This window comes from Hydra vulgaris, chromosome 03 (genome assembly GCF_038396675.1).
Source record: "Hydra vulgaris chromosome 03, alternate assembly HydraT2T_AEP".
NCBI classification, from domain to species: Eukaryota; Metazoa; Cnidaria; class Hydrozoa; order Anthoathecata; family Hydridae; genus Hydra; species Hydra vulgaris.
Window position 1 is genome coordinate 28,526,770 of NC_088922.1, and position 19,005 is coordinate 28,545,774.

Genomic DNA, 19,005 nt, shown 5'->3' on the forward strand with positions numbered 1-19,005 from the left:
TATCATCATATATAGACAGTGGCGGATTTACCATATGCGAGGCCATAGGCAAGTTTTCTATTATATTAGTTGAGTTTTTAATTCTTGTGTTCTATTGTGTTTTGGATATTTATTAGAACGTAACGAAGCAAAAAACGCACATAGGTTTTAAATGTACATTAAGTATTTTTTTTATTTTGGATGAAGATGCACTAATAAGACTACTCAAAATGCGATACCATTTATTTTTTTCGCAGATTTTAGGAGGATCGATTACATTGACTTAAAACTTAACCTTTCTGACTTTTAAAGACGCAAACTCATCAATCAAATCAGAACAGTCCAAGGACCGACTTATTTTATTTTCAACGGAAATTAAAGCTAATGCAGATAAGCGGTCTTGACCCATAGTGGAACGTAAATAGTTTTTTATGAGTTTTAATTTGAAAATTTTTATGAGTTTTTAATTTGGTTTTTTACATCATTCATTACTTACATTATACCAAAAAATTGTAACTCGCACACAATCATAACACAACATTTTTTATACCAACAACAATCATACTATAGCTATAGCAATATAACAAACTATAACAAACGAGAAACTAAAAACAAAATTGTTGTCAGGAAAAATAAAAAGATCGTTAATGAAGACATTAAAGTGCTCACAAAAACAAAAATGGCATAGCGACGTCAAACAAATATAATACTACAGAAACCACAAATCTTTTCAATATAAAACCAAAAACGTACCAGGATTTTGTATATTAAAATGTACATAAAGAACTCAACTCATAAAATGCATAAAGACTCAAAGTCAGAAGGAAAGAACAAGCGTCCTCATGAAAACATTAATGTAAAATAATAAAAATAGTATGTAAATGTGATAAATTAGTAAAAGAAAAATCAGTCTTTGTTGTAAGTTCTGTAACGTCGAGTCTAATCAAAAGCCAGCGTAAGGAGTGAATATAAAAGCCAAAACAATAATAAGGGAAGTGCCAGTCGTAAATCAAAGAACCCAAGATGGCTTTAACAGCAATGCAAGGAGAGTCTCCAACTTTAGACTTCACAAACTCACCAAGGATATTCTCAGGGAGGGGGCAGCCCCGCTTATGGTACTATTGTCAATAACTGTTAGCAAATGTAGCCATACTTCATCGAATCCACAATGGATAAAACACCTATACATGGAATAAACACTGATCTATGGCTCAAAGAGAAACCGCTACAACAAATACCCGGAACCAGCATAACATCCCATCACTGCTCAGATTATGTCTTGTGCAACAGTAAAAATGTAAAGACAGTATTATATAAAATAAATAAACAAACAAACAAAAAGTCATTCAGTTAGGAGGATGGAAAAACAGAAAAAGCCTTTGAGACGTGTAGGTGTATATGGGCAAAGATATACTTGTCACAGTCATTGTCAATGTATATGAGACTAGAAACCGCATACACTTTCATATGGTTGCCAGGCATTATGTATAACGCAAAAAAAAATTGCTACATACATAATAATAGATGTATATGTAAAGTTGAATATTTTATAAAAATACTGTTTATAAAAATACTTTACGCATACATTATATTGAATTTTAATAAATGAGTTTCGTTGTTTATATTTATTGTACTAAGAAAATTTTTTTATATTACTTGTACTAAGAAAAAAAAATGCGAGGCCACCTGAGCGCGAGGCCACCGGCAAATGCCTGCTTTGCCTGTGCTTAAAGCCGCCGCTGTATATAGATCAAATATATGGCAAGGGGCGAATTAAGTCATCGCGAATTGAAAATTCCGCAAAAAATTCTGGTCTTTGAATCTTTATTTTCTTAAAAAACCGTGAACTCAGTTTTTATCGATCTTAAAAATTAACTATAACTACTTTCATTAAGACTCTCATAGCTTACATATTTAAAATATTTCTTTTATGAAACAGCCGTAAATCTAGCTAGATTACCAATGTATTATGCATTTGTTTTTGCATAGCTAGGTAAATACAAATACAGAAAAAGAAAAAGTAAATACAGGATTCAAATACTTAATCTTATATGACAAAAATTTAAGGAAATATAAATAAAACAATGTACATTAAATATAAACTAAATCAAACTTTGATGTAGCTGATATTTATATTTCTATAATAAAACTTTTTTTATCATAGAAATATAAAGAAATATTTTTTCAAAACGTCCCTCTTCTTTTAATCAGTGCCCTAGCATTTGAAAAATTTGAAAAAGAGTCCATAATTTTGGTGCCTATCCCCTCCCCCTTACCAGATTAAGGGGATCGTAAGAGCAGGCTAGTAATGGCTCTTATTTTAAAAAATTTCTTTATTTAAAACATTCCAACGTCTTCAGATAATTATTTTTATAAATAATATAGACGTAATAACGTCTTCAGGTAATTATTTTTAAATGCGTCACTTTTTTTTCCCTCTATTAGAATCCGACTCAGTTAGCAACATTTAACTTTAGCTTCCAAAATCGGCTAAGAATAAGAAATAAATATTCCAAAGAAAAAATAGTTATTTACAAATGAAGTTACACCTGGGCGACGGAAGCAGGGGCATGGTAACTTATAAAGTGGGGGGCATCTGCAGGGCCGTAGAGAGCCGAGACATGTCCCGGAGAAAATTTTTTTAGCTGAAAATAGACACCATGTAATGCTGAATTGACTCAAAATTTTTTTTCCTTTTTTTTTCTTATGGGCTCTTAAATATAGCCGGATCGGGACAATATACCACCTGAGCCCCCTCTCTACGGCCATGGTCATGGGGCCATGTTGTATACTTACTCTAGCAAATATTATATAATTAAAAATACTAATAATAGTATTTAAAAATATATATTTAATAAAACAATTATTTGAATAAAAAAATCGGTACCAAAAAGCAAGATATATTAAAATATATATATATGTATAATATTGTTTATAACGCTTATAATACAAAACGCTGACAGAATATTTCGGCGTGGTATTATTTGTTATTGTCAGTGGCGGTTAGTTATTATAAGTCTAAAAATATTTTATGATGGTAGTAAAAGGTTAAAGAATAAAACTACTTCATAACTATGGCTTTGAGACTTCAATGGGTTTAATTTGCAAAATGACGTTCCAATTTACAATCATTTTGAGCAAATTGAAAAGATTTAAAAACTTCTAAAATTAAAGGTTTAAAAGTGAACTAAATATTTAAGATCAAGTGAACTAAATATTTAAAAATATGGCATCATTTTTCTTACCAAAAACTAAAGACAACCATTGCAAATTAAATCATCCATTATCGGAGTAAATCGGGAAGGTTTTAAAGAATATATAAAATAAAAATTCTGATATTAAAAAAAGGCTACGAAAAATTAGTGAAAAAATCGTGACTCGTTAATAAGAAATTCAATGCAGTTTACTACTTGGCAAAAAAAGAATTTTCCGATTTCCCTGATTTGCTGAGCTAATTAAAAAATATTTACATCGGTAAAATTGTTAAAGATTCTTTCAGAAATGATTTTATAAAGTCGAGACACTAGTCAATTTTAAGTGATGGCAGTTGTGATATTGCGACACTCAAACAGGAATTAGTATTTGTGTTGTATTTGTTTAAGGGCAGTCCATGCGTTAAACTTTTGTCGGTTGAAAGCCCTGACAATGGTAATGCCTGTGGTTAATAAATCTGTCTAGAAAAAGCAATGACAAGAGATTGGAATAAATGACATGACTAAAAAACTCTTACGGTTGAACGTAGACGAAGCTAGCGTAAATCTTGATGTTCATTCAGGTTTAGGAGCTTTAATAAAAAAAAAATCTTCACGGCTTCAAATAATACCATGTTCGAACCATTGCCTCGAACTTGCATTAAAAGATGCTTTTGAAGATGTAATTCATTTGCAAATTGCGAAAACTTCTTACTAAAGTTACATTGTCTTTATGAACAGTTGCCAAAACGTTTACGAGAATTGAAACTTTTATCAGAAGCTTGGGAAGAATCCGTTCCTAAACCAGCAAAATCATACGGTACTCGTTGGCTGGATCATAAGTGGAATGCAATGAAAATAGCTTTAAATAATTATGGTGCATATATTTCTCATAAAAGTCTCTTAGCCAAACAGATTCTCAGCTGTCGAAAAAAGCCGAATTAAAAGGGTTTTTAAGTTTATAAAAATTCATCTCTCGTAATACATTTATCTATTTATCTAGATGTTTTTGCACCGTTGAGACGCTTGAGTGTTGGCTTTCAGCAAGATTTACATGATCCTGTATAAGCTGTCCGCAGGGAGCAGCAATTTAATTGGACAATTGAAAAACTTAAAATTCTGTTGAATAGTTTGTTAAGCAATATTTCAACAAAGCAAACTATTTTAACAAACTAAGAAAAGTTAACTGAAAGTATAGTCGAAAAAAATGGCAATTAAACTTACTTATAAAAACATTTCTTAAAAAATTTTTAATAAAACCAATGCATCGGTGCAACACATTTATACTGATATAATGAATAGTTTAACAACTAGCATGGATTTGCGTTTGAAATATATTAAGGTATCTCTTTTATTATGTAATTTAACTTTTCTTTTGGACATTTCTTTTTGACCAATGAACCCTGTGATTACATTTGGTGATAAAGAAATAGCAGAAGCGGTTTCACATTTTAAAGACCTCCTAAAAAATGGGGGGTGTAAAACTGATGAAATTTTTATTGAGTGGATTGTTTTTAAAAGTTATATATTTTCAAAGTTAAAAAATTCGTTAGGTGAATACTATTTAAAAACGTGGAAAAAAATATTTACACCAGACATAACTATTGCTGAATGCAGAAATGTGTTATACCTATTTGAGTTGCTTTTACTTTGTCCATTTACAAACGCTAAAGTAGAACGAATGTTTTCCCGCATTAACAGAGTAAAATCGGTTTGAAGAAACAAACTCGTGATCGTCTTGAATCTCTTTTATGAATAAGCAAAGAAAGATACAGCATCAAGAAATTTGATGACTATCTGCTGCTCCTCATCGCTATCCGGAAAAACGAAAAAAATCTGCCGGTGCAAATTATATCGACCTTTCTCTATAAACAATATCAGATTTAGAAAGAGAAAGTGATAGTGATAACTCCGATGTATAAACTTATTTTGCTATATTTTTTATATAAAATTCGCACTGATTGAGTTTAAAACTGTCATCGAAATGCACTTTTAAAGCCGTAAAAACATTAAAACAAAATATATGCCAATTAGAGTTTCTCATTTCCCGTAAATATAGCATCCCGGGATTCCCGGTGTGTAATCAATTTATTTTAATTTTTAGTATAAAAACAAGCAGTTTCTGACACATCTTAGCACACTAATCTATATTACTATTTAAAATATTGTTTTAAAAAGCATAAACAATCAATTGATTTATAAATTAATCATAAACGAATTTTTCTCATAAATAAACCCGCGGCAGAAAAAGCTCTTTCTGATTCAATTGATGTCAGCTTGATGGTCTTTAACGTGGAATATATTCTTTCTAAACTTTCGCTACGCTTTCTAGTTGCCTCAAAAAGTTTGGTTTCTTTCGTAAGGTTTTTTAAATTGCTAATGTTTTCTAGAGCTGCTTTTTCTACTTGTATGACATTACAAATACTCGCATCCGATTTTTGTTCAAGTGTCAAAATACTTTTGCCTAATAAATTTGGAGCAACAGGTTGAGGTATTGACGGGTCAGAAACCATGCTTTCATTATCACAACTCACTTCAACTATTTCATTATTTGATGAACAAGTGTTAGCATCCTCTGTGTACAACCTGGTATAAATTTTTTTTGCAGTTGCTTTTAATGCATGTTTGGACAGTAAGAGTAGTTTGGAGTTGATATTTAATTCCTGATTATAATTAATTGGGTAGTTTAAAAATTTTAGTAGTCCAATTAAATTGGCATTTCTGCGTTCTTCAATTCTCTGCTGCATATATTGAGGCAGTTTATTAGCTATCAAATTTTTTTCTCCACTAAATTGTCTAAGATGAATATCATTACACCTTCTGCGTCAAGTAGAGTAGCATCACTTCTCCCAAGTCTTCATATTCATCTTCGGAGATATTCAGAACTTCTTTTAAATCCATCATTGCTTTTAGTATACATGTTTTTACTTTAAGAAATCTTTCTAGCATTGCAACAAGACTACTCCAACTTGTTTTGACATCTAGTATCAGATTCAGTTCTTTATGAAACATAGATTTTACGTAGATTTGTAAAAGTCATTTTTAAGAGGTGATTTGCGGAACATTCGAACCACTTTTCGAACCTTCTGAACTGTTGAGGCTATATTTACGCTATTTTGTAAATCATCAATATATGTAATGCCTATTGAGCTTTATGATTCATCATTACAGTCAAATACATCATCAAACTCATCGTAATCACTCATACTGTTATCGGAATCTTACAACTGCGATTCAAATTCAGTATATTTTGCTGAAGAGTCAGACTTTTTGCACAGAGCATCACATACTGCAAAATGAAGTCCGTGGGCATAACACAGCTGATGTTCGATACCACTTAGCCGTCCAAATTTTTTCATTACGGATGCTCCATCAGTGACACTAGCTATGATGTGCTTTTTAATTGATAAACTGAAATCTGACAGTTTATTTTCAACAAGATCAATAATTTTTTCTGCAGGAAGTGATCCAGCTATTGGTAAGTTAAAATTTAAATTGTGGTTTTAGAGATAACCAAAGAATTATCTAGCGGTTCGCGATTTTTTTTAAACTTATATTCGTCTTATATTCGTCTAACAATAAAAAAAATCGCGAAAAAAATCTAACAATAAAAAAAATCGCGAAAAAAAGACTTATATTCGTCTAACAATAAAAAAAATCGCGAATCACTAGATAATTCTTTGGTTATCTCTAAAACCACAGTTTGTTTAGCTAAATCATTTTGTTTTTTTATCATACTCATAACATGGAATGGATTTTTTGGTAATAACATGCATTTTTCAGACAATGATTTTCTAATAAATTCACTTTTTGTTATGGTATTTATTGTGAAGCCATCCACCGTTGCTAGCTTTGACACAATTTCCTCGATAGTCTGCTGTTTAGTAAACAATGTGATTTTCTTTTGCATAATTTTAATTTCCGAACCAGTATCTTTATGTTGACGCTTCTTATTTATATCCAAATCTTTATGTGCGTTTTTTAAATGACGAAGGAGCCCACTTGTCGAAAATCCTTTGCACATTATCTTAACATTGCACTTTTTGACTGCAGATTCGCCAGATTTTTTTTTACAAAAATATTGCCATGCTTTCATTCCATTTACAATTGACATGATATAACTAAACCGAATCGTAAAACAACTAAAGGTAAAGTTATAAATATTTTTTACATATGTATGTTATCTTACGTATGACTTTAAGTCTTTGTTTGCCGTTTTTTAAATACAAAAATTATTAAATATTTTAATACAGAAAAAGTTAAACTTTTCAATAATTTAGAAGTTTAAAAATCAAACTTATTGTTTTCGTCGCAAGAAATCTTTTTTATTTTTTACCCATATTTTATAATAACGAGAAAAAAGGAAACATTGCATTGCAAATTGCAATGCATTCCTTGAGTTAGATGGTTTAAGATAGTTTCAATAACATTTCTTGTTGTGCTAGGTTTTAATATAAGATATGAACACATAAAATGCAATTAAATGCAATAATATTTTACTTATTTTTGGTCGAATTAGTTCAAACAGTTATCTTATGTAAAATTAAAAAAAATTATGTTTTGGTATATAAGAGAAATCCCATTGCCACTTTTATCCCCGGGAAATCCCATTGCCACTTTTATACCAGGAAATCCCATTGCCACTTTTATCCCCAGAAGCATATTTGAAACCCTATAAAGAGCACAGAATAGGCAGAGCTATGCGCAATCTGATTCGCTGATTTTGAAAGAGAGGCTTTAGCGCGTAAGTTTAAATCAAAACAAATGTGTTGTTTAAATCAAAAAAAAATATGCTATGATTCTCCTACTATAGATTTTTTAAAACAGTTTTAAAATTTACCAAGTAATATCAATTGAATATTATTAACTTGATATAAGTTTTTTCAAATTAAGTTCCCATTAATCCTGTAATATAAAAGAAAAATATTTTCAAAAACGACTTAATTTCTTTTCAGATTTTTACCCTTATTATTCCCGTATATAAATTGTATACGTCACTAAAACATTTTAAGTTTGAGAATATTGCTTATTGATTGTTATAGCTAGCCCAGATAATTTGCAACACTCTCAAAACAAAAGCAATCGCGAGCACAAGCTGATTTAGATCGCCTTTGGTAATGTATAGAATAAAAGATTACAAAAGCATTGTAGCATAATAAGCTATAAAAAAAAATTTTTAACCTGATGTCCACAAGTGTGTTTTGATATAGTAAACTGATTACCAAAAGAAATAACTCTTAACTTACCACACCTTTATAAAAAACTAAGTGTAAAAAGGTAGAAACAAAAAAATTGCTAACATACAAGCTCATGGTAATGTTTATTTCAATTTCAAAAGTCAATACATATAAAGCACATGTTTGTTGATATATAGCTTGTATTTTTAATAGCAATTGATGATAAATTATAATAAATAAAGCAACAAAGTTTGATGAACTTTACATTTATTATGCTATCAATTTATTTTATATTATATACATACTCCTTTAGAAAAAAAAAATGAAAAAAATTTTATTTTTATTTTTCTAGAGCAGAAATATTTATCTTTCATATTTCCAAATTCTATTAATAGTTTTATTATGTAAACTTTTTGGTATAATAAATATAGTCGAGTGTGCTTTTTTTCAATTTCTGTGAGTACCTCTTGCATAATAATTAAAAAAAAGAAACGTTTCATGTTTTATCTTGAAGTAATATTAATAAATTTTTTTTTTTTAACTTCAAATGTTAAAGCTTGTTTTGACGAAGTTTTTTTTATTACAATAATTTCCATAATTCATCTTTAACTGGTTAAGTTTTTTAACTTCAATACTCTTTGCTAGCTTGTAATGTCAGCGCTTATTTATTATGTAACTGTAAAAAAGAACTGTTCAGTAGAAAACAAATATCACTTTTTTTGTGAAATTTTCCAATAGATTATTAATATACAATTTTTATCCTATTTATATATAAGTTAAAATACCAGACCATACTATTTTTCACAAAGTGTTTGAAGGTTTAAGAATGATGTTTTATTAGTTAAGTTAAGTAAAGAAAAATATTAACGTACACCTTATCAGCCTATTCAATATTTAGGTTAAACAGTAACTTCTTCAGAGCTTGTAGATTTACATGGAGCATGTAAGCTAGTTTGGTAAAACATTTGTGAAAATTTTCTTTTTCCAAAAAAATTTGAATGTTTAAATATTTATAATTAACAAGTTGGTATAAAGATGCAGTAATGAGCTTAGAACAACCTTTATCTCAGCTTAAAATATATACTTTAAGTACTTTTCCAGTAGTCTGGTGCAACTGCATATAAACTTTGTATTGAGCATGCTTTATAGAACATGGACATTACATTTGATGAGAAACACATTTAGAAATCTTGCAAAATTGCACACATGCAAATTCAAGTTAAATATTTCAAGAGTTTATACATACAAAACACATTTGATAATAACAAAAATATTCATAGCATGACAACTGATTTTGTTCTTTTTTTGATAATTTTATTGTATTTTTTTAATTACTCTTCTTTCATTAAAACATTTAATTTTAACCACTTAGTTTGGTTTTTTAAATCTTTTTTTTTTTCAATTATTACAATACAAAAAATGCCACAATCATTTGCCATAATCCACATTTATTTGGTTAACTTATTTGACTTCAATACTTTTTCTTGCTATAAATGTCAGTGTTTATATGTAACTGTACAAAAAGTTACTGTTCAGTAGACAAACATAAATTTCACTTCTTTTGTTAAATTTTCAAATAGTATTTTATATAAATTAATGTATGCTGCCAAAATTTTTCTAAATTTTTAAAAAGTGTTAATGATTTAAGACGATGTTTTATTAGAGTTATGTAATAAAAAAATATATCAGTCTCCTCAAAACTATGGTCGAAACAAAACATGAAAACAAAATCTCCTCAGAGCTCAAATATTGACATGGAACATGTAAGCTAGTTTTGCAATCAGTACAAATTTTCTTTATTTAAAAACTCTAATGTTCAACTCTTTATAATTAACATATAAATCAATTTATAAATAAAGTTCTTCACCAGTAGTCTGGTAAAACTGCATATAATCTTTATATGCAAAAGTACTTCACAAGTAGCTTGTACAACTGTATATAAACTTTGTATTTGAGTATGCTTCAAGGCCAAGAACATATTTTACGATAAATATATTTAAAAATCTTTTCGAATTTACTTCAACACATACATTTTTTTTTCCATTTCTTTAAATTAAGAACAGATAAAACCTCCATCACCAAGGTAAACTTTGTTGAAATTTTAAGATTTTTACGACTGAAAACTCTCTTGTACAATTAGATTTTGATTCCTTTTAAATACTCTGAAGAGTACCAAAATAAAACAAATTTCCTGTATTGATAGTAACACAAAACTTGTATTGATAAACTTAGTTTATTGATAAAATAAGTTTATCATTAACTACGAAATTCATTTCGATAATCTGTATTGATTATAAATATATTTTTCAACAAATGCGCACTTGCCGCTCTTTAAAAATCAGCGAATCAGATTGCTCATATTTCTGTCTATTCTGAGCCTGTATAGGGTTTCAAAATATGCTCCCCGGAATAGCACCCATGTGATAAGATAATTTGTCAATAAAAAGTCTGTTTTATGAAAAACATTCTTGACAAGACAGCAAAAAGATACACATGTAATTTCAACAATTTGAAGTTTATAATAAAATTATCACCATTTGGATCATCTGCAACTTGTTTACATCTTTAGCACGAGTGTTGATTGCCTCTAAAATCACACATTCTTCTAAGTTTGTGGTTTCGCTTGTTGCCAATTATTATTGTTATTAATTATTATTAAATACTTTTAATATACTAAAGCAATTTAATAAGTAGTTCAGCATATTATTTATATACATAGTATTTTAAAATATTAATATAATTTAATATGTTATTTAACATGCTTAAAATTTATGTATGTTAGCAAACTGACAAAACTATTTAAAAAATAAATAAATCTTATGTGTTATGTAATACTTAAAAGAAGATGTTCAAAATGTAAAACAAAAATAATTAAGCCACGATAAATTAAGAGAAGTGGAAATTCTTGTTGTAGATTTATTTATTTCAACTAAATGCTTAATCATTTTAATGTGCTGTTAACATTTTTCCTTGTTTTATGATTTGCACAGCTATTTTCTCTTCTATCCATAGGGCAAGTATTTGAGTATTAATGATAATTATAAATAATTAAATTTAAATCCAGTTAAATGAATATTTAGATAAATAATAATTTATTCAATCAATAAATATAATAATAAAGTTAAACAAAGATCTAATACTAAATTAGATTAACCATCATTAAATGTAAAAATTTTCGTCTTAAATATTTTTAACCAGGAAACAAGAAAAATTTGTTTTGAAAAAACTGCAATCGTGGCAAGAATGTTAGCTTGATTCGTGCTGTTTCAACAATTTATTTTTAAATAAATAGCAGTGGCAACAACCTAATTTATATTTTAAATAAATCTATATAAAAATAAAAAAGCTTGTATAAAGGTTATATAAATTATATATTATATTAAATTATTATATATTATTTAAAAACATAAAAGCTTATATGATAGTTTATAAAAAACTATATTAGAGATTTTATCGGTGGTTGACTCGCCTTTAAACGCGCATATAAGTATGAATAAACACGCATATAAGAATGAATAAATACGCATATAAAAATGAATAGACGCGCATTTAAAAGTGAATAACCCTGTAACTTTTCGTTGTCTTTTTTTACGGTAACCGCAGGTCTATTATTACGCCATTTTTCTCGGCATTTCATCATTTCGGCGTTTTAGAATTTGGCGTTTTAGGCGGTCCTTAATTTTTACAACACTTTATTTAACTTAACTTTATTTAACAAGAATGCAAATTCTTGTCGTTTTGTTTGTCTGATTTTTTTTTTTTTTGGTGTTCACGCAAATCAGTGATAATAATAATAAAAATTTTTTTTATTATTATTACAACTGACTTCAGTCAGTGGTAATAATAATAAAAAAAAGGAACTAAAAAAAACAGCATAAATAAAAGAAATCGTTAAGAAAAGTAATTAAAACAAACAATAAACAAACTTTTAGCGTTTTAGTTCAGCGTAAATAAATAGAATCGCTGTTGAATAATAAGAAATATAAAAAAAATAATTTTAAAACAACATTTTAAAATGGACTAAAAAGTAAAAAATAAACTATTTCACGGGACCAAGGGTGAAGGAAGGAAATAAAAAGTGGGGGGCTAAAAATATTTTGCAAATTTTATAAAACTAATATTAATTTTCAGTTATTCTTAAAAGAAAACCACATCCATTTTCAATAAAGTATAATATCAACTATAAATATTTCACTAAAATTTAAAATGAAAAGAATATGTTACAATTTAAAAATAGTTTAACGTTTACCAAAGTAAGAAATTCTGGTCTTTACTTTTTCCATTTTCTTTTGCTATAGCTTTTATATCTATTTCCGCGGTTTTATAAAATCGAAGAAGTAGAAGATGATTTAATCGCTTCTGAGTCGAGGTCGACCGACTATATGATTTCATCATTCTTAGATGAGAGAAAGACCTCTCAACTGTGCAGGTTGTCAATGGTATCGCCAAGTAAATTTTTAGAATTTTTGATATTTCAGAAAACATTATTGAGACTCCTTTACAGTCGTTTAACCCTTTCGCTCCGTTCATTTTTTAAGGTTTGACCACTCAGCACGCAGTATTTTTAGCTAAAGTTTTAGGTATATTAAAAATAAAATTTTGTTATGTTATCGTAATATCTGAACCTTGAAGTACAGTTTTTCTGAAAGGAAAATAAGTATATTTACATAACTTTACAGATTTACGCTATCCTATCATAAATTTTATACGGTGTTGGTCTAAAAAACTTTTATTTTTATACTTTACATAGCTCTTTTTTCAATAAAGAGACACTTTTTGAGAAAAAAACAGGTGGAAACATATACGAAATGTCAAAAAGTTTAATTAATATTAAAAGTTTAATATTATTTAAACTTTTTAACATTCCGTAGCCATTTTTTATTAGAATAAATAAAACATATTCTAATAGCACTTTTATTTCTTATATATTTTGAAAAAATTGTAGTCCAAGTTTTGGTAAAACTATGAGTAAATATTCAAGAAACCAAAATAGTACCTTGTTGCTTTGAAAATATATTGACACTAAGAACATGAAAATACAAAAGTATATATACAAATCATGAAAAAACAGTTATTTAGCATTACAATGATTATTCTTACTATTTTTGAGCTCATCAATAATGTTTTTAACTTGGGATTGAGTCAATCGGCGACCTCAGGAAGTCAAAATGTAACTGGTTTTCAAAGTAAAAATAAAAGCAAAGTTTATAATTATAAAACCATGTGAAGTTGTTGTTTTTTCGGACTGTTATGGACCAGTGATTTGAAATCGAAAGTCAGAAATGCAATGCAAACTTTAGTTCTTGAGTTAAATGTATAGGTATGTTTAAAAACGCCAAAGGCGTACTTCGGAACTATGTAATGTTATAAGTTTCCTTAATAGATTTAAATAGAAAGAGTTCAGCTTTTAATTTTCATAAACTCATCATTTTTATAGAAAACCTTTATATTATCTAAAACTTTTATGTCCCTATCACCATTTGCTGTGGACAATAATAACCTTTCTAAAGCAATTATTGATTCCATTAAATTTTCTGGGAACCGCTGATTTAATTGACTTTCTATAACATCAAGTACCTCGTAATACTGAGCTCGGTAATATTCCATCGTGTCCCATTGTGAATGTTTAAAGTATTATCATCAAAGCGAGAAGGAATTAAACATCAGCGAGGCAAAGAAGCATGAGGTAAGTTGCAACCCAATTTCTTAACTCATTCATTAACACAAGATTCAAAAAATGATTTAAAACGTGTTTCTGATTTCATAGATTATATATGAATTTTTAATAACATTATTGATGAAGCAAATGTTGAGCATCTACTTCAGCAGATTGCATATGTTGAGAGACTTGCTCTACAGTTGCAAACACATCATAAGCCAGGCGAAGCCCAAAATATAATTAAAATGATAATAATTTATCAAGTAACTCTTCTGCTTTAGCTCTGTTAGAATCATTTGAATCAGAAATTTCTTGAAGCTCTAAAACAATTACTTGAAAATTTGTCAGAATTGAACCATATGATTTGGTCCTCGCGGTAAAACGAGTTGGACAAGGAGTATTTAAATTGATTTGCTTGACATCCTCGTCGAGTATATTGCATTGTAATTTTTTAAACCTTACCAGTCTCTTTGGAGCTAAACAAATGAAATTATACAACAGATGACACAATTCCTGTCTCTCGTTCATACAACTGACTTGTTTACAAGCATCTTGAAGAACAAGGTTGAGCCGATGTGCGTAACAATATATAAAAATCGCTTCATTGACATCATCTTGAAATAGTTTAGCAAAACCACTTAGATGCCCCAACATTGAAGGGCACCATCATAACTTTGCCCCTGCACCATTTTCTTGTCTAATCTACATCTTAATAAAACATCACATATTGCATAAAAAAGCGACTTACTGTTGGTAGCATCAACTGTAGTGTTCGTTGTTTTTTATGAGACAATTCCGTCAAGACTCTTCGTAGTTGTAAGGAGATACTAGCCGTAAGATTAGAAATTGTGAATAATGTAAAGTGTGCTTAAGTATAGATTTATAATAATCGCAACCGTTAGTCGCTCCCTCGTGAATTGTAAAACATTTCACAAGTGATTCGAAGCGATTCGAAATGCGTTAAGTTAGTATTTCAAATACAAAATACTAATTGACCTCAAGCGGCTTGAAGTTTTGATTTAAAACAAGAAAAAAACTTTTAAAAGAATAATTTTACAGACTTGAAAAGTGGGGAGGGGGGCGGGCATAAAACCACAAGCTCTTACAGTTTTAAAAGTGAGGGGGCTGAAGCCCCCAAAACCCCCACTGTTCCGCCACCCCTGCACGGTACCCAAGGACTTTGTGTACGCACACAACCTACTGATCTATAATATAACTACTATATTATATAGATCAGTAACTATAAATATCATTAAAGTCAATGACTGAAAATGTTGGGCGCCAATAGGAACGAGTTGTACTTAATTGCGCAATATTTTCATTCATATACTTTAATAATATTTCATAAACAAACAAGAAGTTAATGATAATAGTTGTAGTAATCATAATTAAAAAATAAGAGTATATTTTAAATGTTAGGGGAAAGTCATGTCAATAAGTTAAAACAAAATTGTTCTCAGAATTTTTTTAATTGATTTTGTTTAAGATTAAAAAATGACAATAAAGGTGTTTGAAGTTGTAGTTTTTTGAACTCATTCACTTGCATCCAAGACTCTTGTTTCATTCACAAATCTACTGATAGACAACAGAATGTTTACCATACTTCTGAGTTTTAAAAGATGGTACACTAAGTTTTCTATTATATATGTTTCTAGAAGAGTATGTATGTATTATTCTACTTTCTGTTATATGGTTGAAATTTTTAGTTTTTTGAAAGATTTTAATGTTTCTGACTTAAAAGGTTGTAAGTTTATGATTCTTATGGATTGACGTTGAGAGGACATCGATTTTTTGGTGTGATAGTTGCTATTTTGACCCCAAATTTGATAACAGTAGCTAAGATGCGATTAAAATAATGCACAGTAAATATTCTTTAGTGTGAATTTATTGACATAATGATGAGTTATTGAAGGTACGCCGTTAGCTCGAGTTAGTTTCTCGCGTAGCTCATCAATATGAAAATTCCACAAAAGATTGCATTCAATCAAAACACCGAGATATTTGATAACTTTTGTTATCAGCAAATAGATGAATTGACGAGAACGAATTGAGTTATTTATGTCATTATCATAAGTTAAGAACAAAAGAGGACCAAGAATAGAATCTTGAGGAACACCGCACTCAACAGATTTGTTAGTAGAATTATAACAATTAATACTTACAAATTGTTTCCGATCTGTAAGATAAGATAAAACCAGTCACTTACAACACTTACACCATGAATACCCTAGTGTTCTAATTTAGAAATCAAAATGTTATGATCAACGGTATCGAAAGCTTTTTGTAAATCTATAAAAATGAAAAACAAAATGACCAGTTTTTTTTCAGTTATATTTATCAATGCATGGCAGGTAGAATGTTCGGAACAAAAACCAAATTCAAATTCATTTAAACAGTTAAAAGAGTTAAAAAAAGAGTAAACTCTAGAATATATAAGTTTTTCAAAAAGTTTACTAATGTTAGTCAAAAGAGAAATAGGTCTGTAGCTAGTACATAAAAGTTTAGAGCCGTTTTTAAATATTTGAATAACACAAGCAGGGCCGTCCCAAAGAGGTCTTTTGTGGGAGGTGCGAGGGAGGATGTTGTATGTATTTTACCAACTAGAAACACCAAAAAAAAAAAAAAGGTCCTCAATATTTGCAATTTGCTAACTATAGTTTAAAACTTGCTCAATGTGCCAACTCAAATGCTTATATGACAGCTTTGGGGGTGCAACACCCCCGTTCGGGACGGCCCTGAACACAAGATAATTTTAAAACATTCGGAAAAGTTTCACTTATAATGATATATATTAAATAGTTTAGAAAAAATATTTGAAAATTCATAACTAAAATCGATAAGAATGTTTGTAAAAAATGCTATTTTGGCCCTTTGATTTTCTCGGCTTCAAATTAGATATAAGAGATGAAACTTCAGGAATATTTGTTGGAGATAGGAGTAGACTATGTAAATTTGGATATTTAAGATATTTTGTATAGTTTATGTAAGACGAATGAATATTGGATTTAAGTTTTTGTGGAACGTTTGTAAAAAAAGTGTTAAACTTTTCAAAGATAAGATTTGGTTCAGTCATACTTCATAGTATAGTTTCATTATCTTGTAAACAATTGGGAGATGAATGATTAAAGTTTTTGACATTTATTAAATGATTAATTCCTTTCCAAATTTTGCGAAGATTTTTTACATTTTCTGTAAAGAACTTTTTAAAATGCATTTTTTTACTAAGCTTAATTAAGGTTTGAAAGTTTTAAATATGTTTATGTTCCTAATATCTTTTGATCTTAACATTTAATTAAAAAAAGATTGCGTCCTTGAATTACCGATTTTAAGATATTTTTGTAATCCAAGGTTTAACTCGACGCTCGAAATTCTTAATACTAATTTTTTTAAGTGGGGCGTAGCGATTCAAAATCAAGGTTGTTTCAGAAATAAACATTAGGAAACAAGAGTTAACATCACTGTTCTCTATAAGATTATCCCAATTAATTTTTAATAAATCTGATTTTAAGTTTATTATATTGAAGTTGGAAGAAGACTTGGTGTAGTGTCAATAAAAGTAAATTAGAACCTCTTCATCGCCAACAGAAACATGCTGCATGTCTTATTAATTTTAAAGACCGTTTTTCACATGCTAAGCCTCTTTTTATTGAAATGAATATTTTCAATATATTTCAACTAAATTTTTTAAAGTACTGTGTTTTATGTTTAAATGTAAAACTCGTACAGCTTCGCTTTCTTTTCACAATTTATATTCCTTAAAAGAAAAAAATAAATATAATTTACAAAATGATAATTTCCTTCTTCAACCAGTTTTAGAAACCAATGTAGGCAAGTTTAGTATTTCTTTTCGAGGGGCGTTTCTATGGAACAATATAGTTTTGAAACATTTAATTTTGGCTGGAACTTTTTCGCGTTTTAAAGGAAATTAAAAAATATCATTCTCTCTATTGAAAACATACTTATATATTTTTAAATTTAATTATTTTGATTTATTTATAATGTTTTTACGAATTCTTATATAAAAAATATTTATTTGACTATATACTTGTATATTTAAATTTTGTTTTGTTAATTTTGTTTTTGTGTATGATGTTAATTTAATTTATATATTTTATACCTATCAAGTCTTGTATTTTAAGTATTTACATAAAACATTAATTTTTACTTCTAACTTTCGTTTTATAAACTTTATTTGACTGCCTTATTTATTTTATTATTTACAAAATTGTTTTAAACACGTAACGATTGTAAGTGGTTCTTGATGACAAGATCATCTGATCTTCTGCAAGTCTCCGCGTTCTTATTTTATATGTAACAAAATTTGTAATTTTTATTTATATGCATTCTTCTTTCATTTATTTTATTGCAACAGTTATTATAAAAAAATAAAAGTACAAAAAAAAAAAAAAGTTTTTAAAATTTCTGCGATATAAATTGTGATTGCGTGGTATAAATAACTTAATACAAAATACAAAATTGAGGTAAATGATCAGAAACTGAAGTTGTCAAATTTCCTGAAATAATTTCATAAGTTATTAAATTAGAAAAAATATTGTCAATGATTGAAGCAGAGTGGTTAATAATTCTGGTTGGCAAAGTGATAAAAGGGCGAATGTTATAAAAAGACAGCAAGTTGAAAAAATCATACGTTGAAGAGTCATTATTTGATTGTATCATATCGATATTATAATCACCTAGTAAGGTATCCGATTTATTTTAAGCATTTATTTTTTGAAGTAGGACAGACATGATAATTGTAAAATCCTTTATATCCACAGGGCCGACAACACCTACTTTTTTTTTAAAGAAATTTCTAGAGATAGAAGACTTTTTTAAGAATTGACGATTGTGCCCCACTTCGAAACCCGTGTCGTCGGCCCTGATCCATGCAAAGGTGTTTATAAATGCAACCAACAATAATATTAGATTTTTTAGAAAAAATTATTTCAGCAAATGTTGACTCTAATCTGTACGTACACAAAGTCCTTGGGTCACGTGA